Source organism: Tasmannia lanceolata, unplaced genomic scaffold, assembly GCF_043159265.1.
Source record: "Tasmannia lanceolata isolate RefF3 unplaced genomic scaffold, GAP_Taslan_0.1 ptg000006l, whole genome shotgun sequence".
In the NCBI taxonomy this organism is placed as follows: Eukaryota; Viridiplantae; Streptophyta; class Magnoliopsida; order Canellales; family Winteraceae; genus Tasmannia; species Tasmannia lanceolata.
Window position 1 is genome coordinate 20,770,121 of NW_027518683.1, and position 9,392 is coordinate 20,779,512.

Consider the following 9,392-nt stretch of genomic DNA (forward strand, 5'->3'; position numbering starts at 1 on the left):
AAGGTGTCAACCCAAGCCCATCATCCTTAGGGGACTTGCTCACTCCAAGTAATGCTCCCCTCTTTATTTAGTAGACTAACACAGTCTTTTAGACACCTCTTAGATAGTAGAGCCCTCATTAGGAGACACACTATGTCTCATTAGGTAATTCTCATTTGGAGATAATCCTCATTTAAAATTTACCCTTAGGGAGTCTACCTCGGTTTAATAGAGAGATACCCATAGGAGGCATACAGTGTCTCATTTATAGAACCTCCCCTACTTGTACCTCAATTTGTAATTCCTCTTTAGTATTGTTTGGTTTAGAGGTTTATCCTTAGAGACTAGCTTAGTCTTGTTCGGGTTTGACTTGTTAGGAACCTTATCCTTTCTCTTTTACTTTAGATTTCAGTTACTTGTTTGTGGTTTAGTTCAAGTGTCTTTGACACTAGTTTGCTTGTTCGGGGTTTCCACGTAGCTTTAGGGTTTTGCCCTAGTTTGTTGCTTTGTGTGTTCTCTTTAGGTCTTTGACCAAAAGAATGAAAACGTTTTAAAAATCTAAAAGACACTTGAATACTTTAAAATTCAAAACAAAAACATTTGAAATATCTTAAAATTCAAAAACATATGAAAACTTTAAAAAAATATCAAAAGCTTTATAAATCATTTGGAGTGTTAAGCTTTTTAGTGGTAATTAGGAGAGTTCGTTTCCGAACTATGTTGGCTTGATCCCTTTCCACGGGGTACGTAGTGCAGCCTGGGATCCACATCCCAGGTCCAGCCAAACCTTTAAAAATAAATTTATCAAACCTTCAAAAAATACAAAGCTTCTTCAAAACCTTTTCAAAAGATCTTCCCCTAGAGTTAGGAGTCTGTCTTAGCTGTTTGGGGTGTTTTAGAGTTAGGTGGTTGTCCTGATTTGTATTGATATGGTGTGTCCTGTCGTGTGAGTGCCCCTAGAGTCAGGAGGCCTCGAGTTGGTCGGTTAGACATTTAGTCGAACCGATGGCTAGACTAGAAAGCATATAGTCAGCCCATGGTTTTCTTTAGGATGCACAGCCTAGTTACACATAGGATGTAGGGCCTACTTGCATTAGTTTAAGGCTAATCAACTTGCATTAGTTAGGACATATAGAGAGTCCTAAAACTTACAATTCACATGAACTTAAGCAATTGTGTAAAAAGCTTTAAAAATTAGTCGAGTCTAGTGGATCGAATCTAGGATAGCGGTTCTAGATGGTTAGGCATCGTAGTTTAGAATAGGTCATCGAACTACGTTGACTCCAATTCTTTCCGAGGCCGGGATACGTAGCGCAGCCAGGGTGGACGACCATTCTGGTCCGAGTCAAGTCCTGCATTAGAGTTTTAGGATTTGTCTTGTTTAGTCATGTATAGAATTGATTTGTGTTTTATGTTTTGATGTGTTTTCTTACTTTCTTGTACTGATACTATACCTTTAGCTGTAGCTTGCATGTGTATGTCCACCAGAATTTAGAACACCCAATAGGCATGTCACTCATAACCTAGCTTTGCTTAGGTGACACATCTTTTATTTCATTTTGTGTATGCTTATTTCTTTATCCTCAGGAAATGCATGCTTAGGTAGACGATTCCTGGGAATTGTTCCTATTTCATATGATTTTTCGCCCGAAACTCTTCGAGGTTAATAATATATGGCATACGAGACCAAGTGCTTGCGCTCGGACGAATTGGGGGTGCTCTTCAAACCTTCTCCATTCGTAATCAGGCACGGACCCATATATATTTTTGGTTATCCATGGTATACAGAGCATATTTTTTTTAAGGATCCATGGCCGTATACCATGGATGGCGACTCTGAGTTTGTTTAGGTACGTTTCAAATCCGGACTTGTTCCCGAATCGAGAGGTATCTCTTTTATATGGCCACTCGTGCTATGCTATGAGGGTGGCATCCGTTTCGAGAGTTCCTTGGTAGAGCTCTCCTTCACACGTGGATGATCCTAGAGGCCGCTGGGGGCTCGTCCCCCACCTCTCTCCCGGATCGGGGTCCACACACATTGAGATTTGTTATCATTTCATTAGAGAAGTCACAACCAAAGAAGAAGTGGAGCTAAAGCATTGCAACATTGAAGATCAAGTGGCAGATATTTTCCCCAAAGCTTTGCAAGAAGAAAAGTTGAAGAAATTTTGTCATATGATGGGCGTACAGCCATTCACGTAGTTTGAATTAAGGGGGCGTGTTGAAAAAATAATTCAAACTATGCTTGCTAGTGGGCATCACCCAAGTCTTTTACGTTTTTAGAGTTTTTGCCTTTATCCAAGTTTGAAGGTGGCAAACGGGCCGGGCCGTGCCGGGCCGGCACGACAAGACCAAATGAGGCCCAGATAGGCCCGTAGGCCGGGCACGACACGGCACGAAAGGGTTCATGGGCCGTGCCGTGCTGTGCCAAAATCCTCGAGGCACGGCACGGCCCGCTGCATGCCGGGCTGTGCCGGCCCTTGTTTTTTTATTTTTTTAAATTAAAACATTTCTCGGAACTCCGTGGGATCCCCACGGAGTTTCGAGAATTGTTCTCGAAATTCCGTGGATTCCCACAGAGTTCTGAGAAATGTTCTGTTTTTTTTTTAAAAAAAAATTTCAAATTTTGTGAACAATTTTCTTGGTCCCCTTTTGTCAATTTTTGTTTGCAATTTTCTTGGTCCCCCTTTTGTCAATTTCATTTACAATTACTTTACAATAGTAATTTAGAAACAAAGATCGATTGTGCCCGGAATATTTATCCAGGAACCCGGGCGGCACCTTTAAATTTTATTAATATCAAATATTATAATAAGAAAAGAGGAGCTGAGGAGGACATAGAACCTTGCCTCTAACCCTTTAAAGGAAAGAAAGGAGAAAAAACAAATACAACTTTGAAATTACAATAACTTCTAAATTAAAAGTCTTCAGCAATCTTCAGATGATGAGCTTGAGCATTCCAGTCTTTCTATCCTAGCATCTGCATCAAGCCAGTCCTTCAAGCACACACATACCTCCAATATTTTTATGATATTTTGGTTCTTTTGTCTCCTAAAACCCTGTTATCTGTACTAAAAGCGGACTCCGATGCTACTGTAGACACCGAGGGGTTGGTAGATCACGTGCCATGACGGATAGCACTGGATATGTTTTCTCATTTGCTTTCCACCAAGGCAAAATTTCAAAAGTTTCCCATTCGTTGGGATTGATATAATGTTCATTTCCCAAATACAATGATAACTCATTGCAAGATGCTTCACCAACACTACTATGTTTTGCACTTTTTAGGCTTATTAAAGTAAAAAATGGATTATTTTTGGGCCCCGATCTCGTAGAAGAACTGAGTCTTCTTTGTCCATGTTCCACCTCATATATATGATACATAGACCTTAATAATGGTTTAATTTCATTTATACTATTCCCTGAATCTTTAGGATCATTACCGAAGTTGTTATTGCACTCTTCTAACAAGACTTCTAAACCTTGTAACTTAAACCTAGGGTCCATTAATGTAGTGAAGGAATATAAAAGTGGAATTTCATTAAATTTTTTTAAAATTTAGCTTCCTCGACTTCAATTATTTGTTCATGTCTTTCAGTTCTATTTTTAAAAAAAGTAAGTGTGATGTTATATAAGTTACTCATAATTATGTTTGAGGTTGGTTTGTAAACAGCAGAAAAAGCATTAGTTGCAGTATAAAAAATTTCAAGAAAACTCATGAAACCCTTACAAGTGTTCCAATCTGGGAGACCTACAGTGTAACGGAGAGGTTGAGGTATATTTTCATTACCAAATTATTGAATTAAATTTTTATATGGGAGGCAATTTTCAACATTAAATAAGTTGAATTCCACCTATGTCTAACATCTAATTTGAATTTAAAATATTCTTTTCCATAGCTGTTGGATAATTTTGCAAATTCTTGTCTTCTAGACATTGAAGAATTGATAAATGTAATATCAGTTTTAATATTTTCTATTTGTGGGTCAATAAGAGCTAAACCATCTTGCACAGCCAAATTTTAAATATGGCATGCACGTCTAATATGAAAAAGTTTTCCACTTAAAATAGGTTTCAATTCAGTTTTTAGTAACTCTACTGCGGAAGTATTATTACTAGCATTATCTAGAGTTATAATTTTTTTTTTGTAATATTATATTTACGAGTAGTATTTAAAATATGTGTTGATATAACATTTCCAGTATGTGGGTAATCAGTAAGACTAAATCTAATAATTCTTTTTTCTAAAAGCCAATTAGAGTTGATATAGAGTGCGGTTACACAAATGTATGAATAACCCTTTTTGGTACTCCAAATATCGGAAGTAAGTGCAATTTTTTCATTAAATCCTTCAAAATATCAAATCAGTTGTTGTTTTCGTTCATTAAAAAGTTTACAACTGTCTGATTTTAGAGTATTTCTAGGTACCATTTTAAAAGCAGGATTTAAAGCTTGTTTAGCATATTTTTCAAAATGTTTATCTTCTCCAAAAATAAATGGTTGTTCGGAGTGTATAACGTATGCAGCTAGTTCTCTTATATTATTATTATGAGAGTAGGAAAATGTTCCTATTGAACTAGACGTACGACTTAGTTGGGTTTGCTTAGGGTCTAACGGGCCATGCTTTTTACCACAAGCGTCGGCATGCCTTTTTAAGTGGCCCGTTCCACTCGAAACATTACAACTAAGATCTCTTTTACAATGTTTACAAGTTGCCCTAACTTCTACTTTCCCATCGGGACGTCTTATCTCTTCATGAGTGAAGGTAGACCAAACAGTTGAAGTTCTACCCCTTTTAACTTTAGAGCGAGAAGGAGCTTGGCTCCCACTAGCACTAAGGTAGGGTTCATTTTGGACTTCAAATTCAACCTCGTCTTCACTCCACTGACCTCCAAAACAAGCTTCCATTAACTCATAATTGCCCATGGCTTGGTTGTTGTCATGGCCAATGTTGGGGTAGAAAATTTCTTCCGAATCGGCCACTAAGAGAGGTTTAAAAAAAATTAGTGAAAGGAGAATTACAATTAAATATTTAAATGGGTATCAACCTCAACCTATTTGAGCAAAATCTCCCCCTCTTGTTGATCGCCAATCACCGCCCTTGTGTTAATTGCCAATCGCCGCCCTCTTGATGAGTAGTTAGTGCTACTAACAAGAGAGAGAGAAGTAGATTGAAGATAGAGATGGAGAAGTTGATTGGGAGAGAGAGAGGGTGAACTTGATTAGGGAGAGAGAGAACTTGATTAGGGAGAGTGAAGTTAACTGGAGAGTTTAGATAACAGAGAGAGAGTGAGCTTTGGTGAGAAATGAAGGGGGTGCAAAGTTATATTTATATGATTGGGTGGGTTATTTTTTGACTTCCCAAAATACCTCCCAAAACTAGTTGTTTGGCGGTTAATTTGGTAAAAGACATGAAATGACTTAAATATGCACAAAAAAGAGTTGTTGGGGAGGGTATTTAGGGAAGGTAAAAGATTTAAACAATAAAAATCTAAAATACTCCCCAAAACTAGTTGTTGGGGGGTTAATTTGGTAAAAGACATGAAATGACTTAAATATCCAAAAAAAGAGTTGTTGGGGAGGGTATTTAGGGAAGGTAAAAGATTTAAACAATGAAAATCCAAAATACCCCAAAAAAGAGTTGTTGGGGGGGTATTTTCAGGATTTTATGAAAATATATGTTTTGGACTAAAATATCCCCAAAACTAGCAATTTGAAACAACCTTTGGGGGGTATTTTCGGGTTTTTTTTTACAAAAAAAAACATTTTATAAAAGGGGAACCGGGCTCGCGGGCCATGCCGTGCCGGGCCGCTCAACCAACCCGGCACGGCCAGCAGCTTCATGGCGTGCCAGTATGGCCCGTGGCGTGCCAGTATGGCCCGTGGCGTGCCGTGTCTTGCCGGGCGGTGGGCCGGCACGGCCCGTTTGCCACCTTGATGCAAGTTTGGGTTTTAAAGAGTCCCAAGTTAAAGTTTCTTTCTAGTGTCGGTTAGCTAGGTAGAGTTTATCTATTCAAGTTTGTGTTATAGTCTAATTGGAATTGTGAAGAAAAAGAAAAAGGTCAGAAGAGTGTGATGGTTGCACGTACAGGTGGTCTATGTAAAGACTACTTTGGGTTGTGATGTGAGATGAAGAAAATAATAAAATGCCCGTCCCTGTTGCTCACGTCATTCCAATCCCCTTCCCTTCAAATCCCGGCTTCCAAACGGACTCTTCCTAAAGCGAAAAAGACCTCTCCTATTCTCTTCTCTGTCTTGTTTTGTTAGTATTGGAAGTGTGATGGAGTCCTATAATTTAGTTTACTGGTTCTTATCACTTAAATGCAACTCATTCGACGGGAGATGCAAAAAATTATTTGAAGGGTGTTTGTTGGTCGCGTCGAGTCGTCAGAAATAAAAAGAAGAAGCATTTTTATGTTCCTTTGCAAAACAAAAAAAGACCTCTCCTATTTTCTCTTTTGTAACCATCATACTTTGATAGTGGTAGTAATCTCACCATGTTTTACACTTTTCTGATTGGGTTGTGAGAGATATTTGTGAATTCTAACAGCTTTTTACAACTAGTTAAAGAAAGTGTGAAGCCAAGAGATGAGTGTCATTAACAAAAATATGGTATATGTACTCTTCGTACATTCTGAAGTTAACGTCTATCTGTTTAAGTACTCTTCGTACATTCTGAAGTTAATGTCTATCTGCATAAGTAATTGCATTGACTCCAAGAGTAAATAGCATTGACTCCAAGAGTAAATAGCGTTTACTCCTAATGCCTGGGATATACACTTTTCCTCTTCACCTATAATTCTCATATTGAGTTTTTATGCTATACATGAGAAAGCTCTTTAAATGACATTTTGAATCTCTAGCAAGATATCAGCAATGTTTACCAAGATATTTCTGGTGCTTCTCTTCATCAAAATTACAGCTTCTAACAATGATAGCTTCACCTACAATGGATTCCTCAGTGCCAATCTGAGCTTCGACGGCATCGCAGGAATTAAACCCAACGGTCTCTTACAGCTAACCAACAACACAAAGGAAATCAAGGGTCATGCCTTCCACTCCTTGCCTTTCCAATTTAAGGATCCTACCAATGGTACTGTTTACTCCTTTTCTACTACTTTCGTCTTTGCAATTGTCTCCCCTTACCATGATTTAAGTGGCCATGGTATTGCCTTGGTCATCGCCCCCTTGAGAGATCTCCCTGGGGCTCTAGGTAGCCCATTTCTGGGTCTCTTCAATTCGCGCAACAATGGAAATTCTTCTAATCATGTTCTTGCTGTTGAGCTGGATACCGTCCAGAACCCCGGATTTGGAGATATCAACGATAACCATGTAGGAATCGATATCAACAGCTTAAATTCTACTAACTCGGCCCCTGCAGCTTATTACAGTAATGAAAATGGTGGGATCAAGAACTTGAGCCTTATAAGTGGAGAACCAATGCAGGTTTGGGTAGAGTACAATGGTACAGATAAGAAACTTGATGTAACAATATCTCCAGTCAAGAAACCTAAACCTAATCGCCCTCTCTTGTCTTCGAAGGGTCATTATCTTTCGTCTGTCGTGTTAGAAGATATGTATGTGGGGTTTTCTTCATCGACAGGATCGATTCCAACTTCTCACTATGTTCTGGGATGGAGCTTTCAGATGAATGGAAAAGCTCAAGAACTTGATATATCGCGTCTTCCTAAGCTTCCTCGGAGAGGTCCCAAAAAGAAATCGAAAGTATTGACAGTTGGGTTGCCCACAATTACAACAGTTTTCATGTTAGTGATCCTCACCAGCATTCTACTTACTGTCAGAAGGAAGATCAAATTCGCAGAGATACTCGAGGATTGGGAGCGTGAATATGGACCACAAAGGTTCTCATACGAGGATCTATTCAGAGCAACCAAGGGCTTTAGAGGCGAAGAGCTTCTGGGCATCGGAGGTTTCGGTAGGGTGTACAAAGGTGTCTTACCTTCCTCCAAAGTCGAAGTTGCTGTGAAGAGAGTCTCTCATGAATCAAGGCAAGGGATGAGGGAGTTTGTAGCAGAGATTATCAGCATTGGAAGGCTCCGGCACCGGAACTTAGTACAGCTACTCGGATATTGCCGGCGTAAAGGAGAGCTCCTCTTAGTCTATGATTTCATGCCCAACGGAAGTCTTGACAAATTACTCTTTGATCAGCCCATTTCAGTTCTACAATGGAATCAAAGATTTCGAATCATCAAAGGAGTAGCTTCCGGGCTCTATTACTTGCATGAAGAATGGGAGCAGATTGTCATCCACAGAGACATCAAAGCGAGCAATGTTTTACTAGATCATGAATTCAATGGAAGATTAGGCGATTTTGGTCTATCGAGATTATATGATCATGGAACTGATCCTCAAACCACTCATGTGGTTGGAACTCTAGGTTATATGGCACCGGAGTTAAGCAGAACTGGCAAGGCAACGACAAGCACCGACGTGTTTTCCTTTGGGGCCTTTATACTCGAGGTTGCTTGTGGAAGGAGACTAATCAATCTACGGGCGTCTGCAGGAAAAGTGGTTCTTGTTGATTGGGTGTCAGAATGTTGGAGGAGAGGCATAATTTTGCAGACAAGTGATCCGAATCTGGGAACTGATTACCTGGTGGACGAAATGGAGTTGGTGTTGAAGCTTGGATTGCTCTGTTCTCATCCCGTGCCATGCACTAGGCCAAGCATGAGGCAAGTCATGCAGTTTCTAGATGGGGATGCTCCTCTACCTGATCTGTCTTCAAATAGTTTTAGAGTAAGCCCTTTAGAAATGGGGCACAATGAAGGTTTGGATGCTTTCACCATGTCATATCCTTTTTCGGACAGGTCAGGTGGATACTCGTCATCCATTGGGGATTCAATCCTCTATGGAGGTCGTTGATTCTGATGCAGGTGCATCTAAGATGTTCGAAGGCTGGACAATTCAAATCCATGATCAGACCCCTACAGACTGTTGGATCAGTGAACCAACTTTCCAGATCGACAATAAAGTTGGAATAAATGCCTATCATATTTCCAGAAGGTCGAAAAGTCCCAGATCATCCTGATATCGGACGATGTCCACATCAACTGTTCTTATTTACTATGAACCCAATTTTAATTAGTTTTAGTTAATTTTTTTACGCATTCGCCGCCCTTTTAACGTGATTTGATGTCAAAAAGCGTTAAAGTTGCCCACTGTTCACGTTATAAGGGGGGCAAATGCCTAATGCGGGGGAATGAAAATATCATCTCCCTTTTTTTTTGTGCTATTTTCTTGTTTGCTAAAATTTTAGATTCATTTAGAAGTTTCGTTTGGATTAGAGTTAGTCGTTCACAAAGAGAGAAAATTTAGGGAGAGTTTAAGTTTACTTTGAAGTGTCGAAATTTTAGGGATATCTTAGACTTTTTCTTGTTTTAGTTTGAGTAGAA

At 39.3% G+C, this 9,392-nt stretch overlaps 1 pseudogene; it reads left to right on the top strand.

Moving 5' to 3' along the window:
- Positions 1-6,806: 6,806 nt before the first annotated feature.
- Positions 6,807-9,095, top strand: LOC143878478 (L-type lectin-domain containing receptor kinase SIT2 pseudogene; annotated as a pseudogene).
- The last annotated feature ends 297 nt before the right edge of the window (positions 9,096-9,392 follow it).